Raw genomic sequence first — 7900 nt, forward strand, 5'->3', positions numbered from 1 at the left:
TTTTTTTCTTTTATTTTTTTTGCCAATTTTATATTTTGTCTTCCCTTTTTGCGGCAACACCCGCAACAAAGCCGTATTAGAATGAAAAAAAGAAGCATATAAAAGGAAAAAGAAATAGGTCTCTGAGTGGTTTCAAAGTTGATTACCATATAGCATCATAAATAGAAAGCATAAGCCAAGAATACGTTTTTTTCATTTAATTTCGAACTTTTCCAAAGAAGCATAACTACAAAGTTGAATTCATTTGTTATATAGATTATCAGTGAAATTGATCTGTAAGAAATGATGTCGTCTGATTTTGAAAGTGACTTTTCAAAACGAAAACGCTGTTTTTCAATCTCATTTTCTTTTCAAAAGATTTGCTTTAGATGTGAAAAGACCTTGTATTGTTCTCTGAACTATTTTTTTTTTCGTAGTTTCCGTAACTTTTGTTTATTGCCTGAATATTTTGTTTTGAAACATGTTGAAAAATATTTGGTATTAGATATCGTACAGTTAATGCGCTGTTTTAACTGACTATTACAGGTTACTTTTCGTTGATAGAGTTATTTTCCAGAACAATTTTTTTTCTTTCTTTTAGAAGCATCTCCTCCGCAACAAAATTAATCACCATTATTTTTTTTTAAATTGTTCAATAAATCATAACTGAATTGAATAAACTCGATCTGTTAACATCTCTAACTTATAAGTATGCTGTTGTGATTGACAGAACCTTGATTGATTAAACCTGTGGTCCTCTGATTTGAGAAATTTTGGTAATAGCTTTGAGGTCATGTTCTAAAATTTGGTCAATAACATTGAGGTCATGTTCTAAAATTTATATTTGCTTTTGTACGCATCACATCTGAAATTTAAAAAAAAGAGATATAACAGAACTGGTGCAAAATGTTTGGAATATTGAGACGAAAGTATTTTCGTTTGGTCCAAAGCAATCACACCACGTCTTACAGGAGTTATCTGCCCATGGAAAGTTTGATTTTCAGGTGAATTGGTTATTTCTTAAGACTAATAAAGTCATGAGGTCTTTTGCAAATGGTGGATTAAACTATGAACTTGCAACAAGTCACCAGAAAGTGACATTGTGTTCATCAGAAGTAGCTCTTTAAACATTTAAATCATGTATATTTAGTCTGACGACGGGAACGACAGGACACAGACAGTAACGTTCTATATACTGGAAATAGCTAAATATATCAAGTAATTTCAAGTTAAGAATAGAATATGAAAAAACATATATTTTTAGAATCAATGTGAAGAAAAGTAACATATAAAACCGGAAGTGTCATTTTAGAAACCAAAGTAGCAAATTATCTCATTTGTGCTTGCCAAAAAAATTAGAAACCATTTATTTCGAAGACCTATCATTTGACACAGGTAATGACTGTTTAACCGGACGTGTCTTCTCATTAATCATGTTAATAAGGAAAAGTCTATTCTGAAAAGACTTTGTAAGCTTTATATTCCGTTTAAACATTATTTCTTATATTATTCAGTAAACAGTGTCTTATATTACTCAAAAATAAAAATGTTCTAGTTCGAAGTGTTCTTATGTGATGCTGTTGAATTTTGGTGGATAGTTTTCTCATTCGCAATCATACCACATCTCCTTTTTTTTATATAAATAGCATTAGTTGAATTTTGCACCAAGTATTTGATTTTGCCTTCACTTTATTTTGTATTGAGCCTTGCTGATTAGTCTTTAGAATAAGAAATGCAATTCTGGCTTAAAAGTCTAAGCTTGAAACCTTTAACGACCATTGGTTCAATGCCACTGATTCCTCGTCCCCAAGAGTATATAACCAGCTCAGTAGTGCGATTATTTTCTGGAAATGGGTTAATAAAATTAGAATTATTTGACGGACTGAAATAAATTGCTTATTTCGTTTCTAGTAGAATCAACGACTTTTTTTTCAATATTTTTCAACTTCGTTTTTTTTTATTTGGCCGTCCAACGTGGCAATTAACGATGTTGATTATCTCACCACTGCATGCACTGATAAGTCTTATATACACGACGCGAGTATTGTATAATACAAAATACATGTTGACTTGATATCATAAATACTTCTTGTATGCAAAACAACGTTACTTATCAAGGAATAATAAAAATTACACACAGTAAGTTGCACTAAGTAAACCTATTTCAATTGTTTTAGTGTTAAAATGATGCATGTACCATGTCCATTGTTTCTTTTGTTTCAGATATATATACACCAACACACAACGGCAAGTCTTTAAAAGCACAAAAAAGATATAGTCAGTTATTACAATCTCTCAAATAGTTAACATAGTTAAAGACGACATTTCGTTTAAACATTGGGAAAAAATAAAAAAAAAAAAAAATACAAATGATCTGCATTTTCAATTTGAAACACAAAAAGAAAAATTAAAATAATTCAGATTGCTTGATTTTAAAGATATTCCTATTCCAATTCTAATGATAATTGTTAATAGGTCATATGAGGAATATATAGGAAAATGAGATGATGCATCTGTTTGTTTATTGAGCAATCTGTATGTAAGGGTACGAGGAAAAAGTGAAAATGCTATCAAAGTATCGATTTGGTAAAGGCGAAGGACGCGCCGGTTGTACAAATAATAAGTTTGATATCAAAAACATGGCTTTAAACCACTTTTCATCCACGAGAGTATCCCCAGTTATGTAGTACGTACTTCTTTTTTGACATTAAACATCCCCGATACGGTTATCTTCTGTCTTTTTGTTCTTAAAGATTTTAAAGTATTCGAAATATTCAGCCTTTTGTGTTCTGATGCAGGGATGGCTTACCCTGTATTTGTCCCTTTTTCAGATTTGTTATTTTTTCCATATAAAAAGAAGCTCTGGTATAATTGACAATGAGACAGCTCTCCACAAGAGACCAAATGACACAGAAATGAACAACTAAAGGTCACCGTTTTTAATGCTCTTCACCTCAGTATTTGTTTTGGTATTCTAACTGTGTCGATTCAACCTTCTGGTGAGTCTTAACTAGACGCAACACGCAGGTTGACGTAACAAGTAAAATTCCTGGTATGTTCGATGTGTTTTAATGCCAAACGCAGGATTAATATCAAATTCATGAACTAAATAATGAAATACCCCTTTATAACCATATAAGTATGTAAAGTTAACATAATAACAAGTATTCATTCTTTCTTTTTCAGAGTATCCTACAGCAAACGGTAAGTTAAGATAGCTGGAAGCATAGTTCAGATATGACTGGCTATCAACTGGATTAAATGTCACAAAGATAAAACGACAGTATTTCGTTGAAATGAGAAAAAGAAAACAAATTACAACACATAATCTGAAATTCAATTTCAACAGTTGATAAGTACATGTAACAATCGTTCATATGTTGTACATGCAAGAAGGAATCTGTAACTGTTTAATTTATTTGTTGAATCGTATATTTGTAAGAGATCAAGCCAAAAATAAGGATTTAAGTTTCGTTTTTGATAAGTTAACCCAATGAAAAACATCACATTTATGATCAAGTTCTATTTATAATTGTATTGAGTCGTGTGCAACCGATTATAAGTGTTTGATAATAAAATGAGTTTCCAAAACCACTAGGTTGATCCCACAGCTGTTTGACGTTTATTTTTTCCCGAAGGAATCACCAATCAAGTGTCCACACTTTCATATTGACAGTTTAATCTAAACTTCAATGTTACGGTAGTTTTCTGTTCTTCCGTTTATAAAATATTTAATTAGCAGAAACACTAAGACGTTTCTACTCCGAGGTAAATATGGTAAATATGACTTATGGGATTTGTTGTTTTCAATGCTCTTCAACTTGGTAATAGATTTGTATGTGTTTATACAACCTACAAGGCCTACTGGTGAAACTTATCAAAAGAAAAATGGTGTGTTGACGTAACACGTCAAATTCCTGGTATATTTGAGAGGTATTTTTGTATGCCTAATGCAGAAAAGATTTCGAAGAACAACCAAAAAGACATTACGAAGAAGGGGAAACACCCATGTTTATCCTTTCAGTATGTAGAGTCATCCAAATTATATGTATTTAGCGTTTCTTTTTTCAGACAAATCTAAAGAAAGGGGTAAGTTTCAACAGCTTGCAGCGCAGTACAAATCAAATAAGCTAACTCATGGTTGCTATCTTACAAATATTAAAAAATATATCAAAGGAGAAATGATAAACAAAAACACTGCACATAATATGATAATATGAATTTTAAGTTTAAATCACAAACACAATAACAAAACGGAGATAATTGCTGGATATTAAATACACATATGTTCATGTTCCACTTGTGGCATTCGTTGTGTTCTTCTTGGCAAAGTTCGATTCTACCAGGGGTTAAGAGACAATTGATCAGTGCCACGGTGATGCGTCTGCCGAAGTTAAAAGGCGCGTATTAAGTTACAAATATGAGTCTGATATCGTAATTTTTTTTCTAAAATTACTAGGTTTATCCTAAAGCATTTGTACGGAAGCCGTAAGGGGACACACAAAACATTAGAAAATATTTTTTTTAATTCGAGATCACGATAAAACATTACCGTTTTACCGAGATCTCGATAAACAATATATCGTTATCTCGATAAAACGAAATTGTTATATCGAGATCTCGGATTATTAAATCGTTATCTCGGATTATTAAATCGTTATCTCGATTTATTATATCGAGATCTCGGATTATTATATCGAGATCTCGGATTTCTATATTGTTATCTCGGTTTAATATATAGTTTCGTTTTCTCGAGAAACCGATATAATAATCCGAGATCTCGATATAAGAGTTTCGTTTTCTCGAGATAACGATATAATAATCCGAGATCTTGATATAACAGTTGCGTTTTCTCGATAAAACGAAACTGTTATATCGAAATCTCGGATTATTAAATCGTTATCTCGGTTTAATATATCGAGATCTCGATAAAAAATGTATCGTTATCTCGAGAAAACGAAACTGTTATATCGAGATCTCGTATTATTATATCGTTATCTCGAGAAAACGAAACTCTTATATCGAGATCTCGGATTATTATATCGTTATCTCGATTTATTAAATCGAGATCTCGGATTATTATATTGTTATCTCGATTTATTAAAACGAGATCTCGGATTATTAAATCGTTATCTCGGTTAAATATATCGAGATCTCGATAAAAATATATCGTTATCTCAATAAAACGAAACTGTATTTCTGAATTCGTCATTTTGTTGTTATCTAACAAATACTCAAATTAATATCAGAAAAAAAATGCAAAGCATTCTTTAAAAATTTTAACTTAATTCATTCATTTATTTAGTTTCAGAAAATAAACTAGTGGATTTCCCTAACTATTTTTAACCGAAATTCCTTTGTACAATGAATGGACGACCTGAATACCAAAAAATATATATATAAGTATTAAAATACTCAACGTATTCTTTATTTTTATTTTCACGTTACCTTTGCTGTCAATAGACCTAATTTGAAAGCCTATTAATAGAGGAACAAAAGTTATATAGTCAATATGTTCTGCAACTCATATTAGAGAAGTATTGAAGGACCTAAAAATAGAAATACGGCTGAACATTATGAAAAAGCTTATTATAAATAATAGAATGAACTTCAGCGACCCGTCAGCCACAAATTAAGGAAAACTTTATACATCATTTGAATGCTTATTAAAAGAGGAACAAAATGATATAAATAGTATGTGCCGCAATGACAGTTAGAGAGGTTACTGAGGACCTAAATGCCAAAATATACGTAAATATTAAGAAATGGCCAATTTTGAATAATGGAATGGATGTTTGGAATATTGGAAAAGACTGTCGCGACCCTTCAACCCTAATTCCAAATATACAGTATACATAATTCGAAAGCTTATTAATATACCATTGTACCCCTCTTTCTATAAGCTTTCAAGTAGTGTATAAATGGGTCGAAGGGTCTGTGTTACTCCTCTAATAAGCGTTGCGGAACATATTGACTATATGTCATTTGTTTTCTATAAATAAGCTATATAAGGTATAAGGTATGTATGTAGTTAGGGGCTGAAGGATTGCAGCATTCCATTCCATTTTTCAAAATATCGATTCCATTATTCAAAATAAGCTATTTCTTAATGTTCACGCGTATTTCGACATGTAGGTTCTATGTCAATCCTCTAATATGCGTTGCGGAACAGATCGACTATATGTCTTTTGTTCTCTATAAATAAGATTTTGAATGAGGTATAAGGTTTGTATGTAATTAGGGGCTAAAGGATCGCAGCAGTCCATTCTATTATTCAAAATATCCCTTCCATTATTCAAAATTGGCTACATATTTCTTAACGTTCACGCGTATTTAGGCCTTTAGGTCCTCCGTAACAGTGGCGGATGCAGGTATTTTCGAAAGGGGGGGGGGGGTGCTAGCCCAGGGCAAAGGGGGGGTGCAGGGGGGTGCAAACATATGTCCCGATTCAAATGCATTGATCGGCCAAAATAAAGGGGGGTGCGGACCCCCGGAACCCCCCCTCTGGATCCGCCACTGCGTAACCCACTCTTAGACTAATGGTCATTGCGGCACATATTATTTATAACCATTTTGTTTCTCTATTAATAAGCTTTCAAATGGTCTATAAATTTTTCCTTAATTATGGGCTGACGGGTCGCAGAAGTTCACTCCATTATTCAAAATAAGCTATTTTATGATGTTTACCCGTATTTCTATTTTTAGGTCCTTGGTTACTCCTCTAATATGCGTTGCAGGACATATTGACTATATTCCTTTTGTTTCTCTAATAAGGTCTAATGTATATCTGTATAGGGTCTGAAGGGTCGCAACAGTCCATTCCATTATTCAAAATATCCCATTCATTATTCAAAATTGGCTATTTTCATAATTTTCACGCTTATTTTGGCATGTAGGTCTTCTGTAACCCCTCTAATGGTCATTGCGGCAAAATGGACATGTTATATCTATAAATATGGCATGATGAACATCAAAGGTGCTTTGAAAATAAAAAATGGTAACGTTGAGTATTTTAATATATTTATATGTTTTGGTAGTCAGGTTTTCCATACATTGAACCAAGGAATTTCGTTTAATAATAGCTAGGGAAATCCACTAGTTTATTCTCCGAAACTAAATAAATGAATGAATTAAGTTAAAAATTTTAAAGAGTGCTTTGAATTTTTGTTTCTGATATTAATTTGAATATTTGTAAGATAACATCAGAATGACGAATTCAGAAATACAGATTCGTTTTATCGAGATAACGATATATTTTAATCGAGATCTCGATATATTTAACCGAGATAACGATTTAATAATCCGAGGTCTCGTTTTAATAAATCGAGATAACGATATAATAATCCGAGATCTCGATATAACAGTATCGTTTTCTCGAGATAACGATATATTTTATATCGAGATCTCGATATATTAAACCGAGATAACGATTTAATAATACGAGATCTCGATATAACAGTTTCGTTTTCTCGAGATAACGATATAATAATCCGAGATCTCGATATAACAGTTTCGTTTTCTCGAGATAACGATATATTTTATATCGAGATCTCGATATATTAAACCGAGATAACGATTTAATAATACGAGATCTCGATATAACAGTTTCGTTTTCTCGAGATAACGAGATATTTTTTATCGAGATCTCGGTAAAACGGTAATGTTTTATCGTGATCTCGAATTAAAAAAAATATTTTCTAATGTTTTGTGTGTCCCCTTACGGCTTCCGTACATTTGACGTTATCTCTCTGAATGTATCACCTATTTAATGTCTGCACTTTCATATTGACATTTAATTGCCAAATTGCCAATTTTGGAATAACCGAAACACTAGGACTTGTCTTTGCTGTGTTTAGTACACTATTTTTCCAATGCTCCTTAACTTTGTATTTGGTTTTGCTTTCCAACTGCGTTGATTTTA

This window comes from Mytilus galloprovincialis, chromosome 6, assembly GCF_965363235.1.
Source record: "Mytilus galloprovincialis chromosome 6, xbMytGall1.hap1.1, whole genome shotgun sequence".
Lineage (NCBI taxonomy): Eukaryota > Metazoa > Mollusca > Bivalvia > Mytilida > Mytilidae > Mytilus > Mytilus galloprovincialis.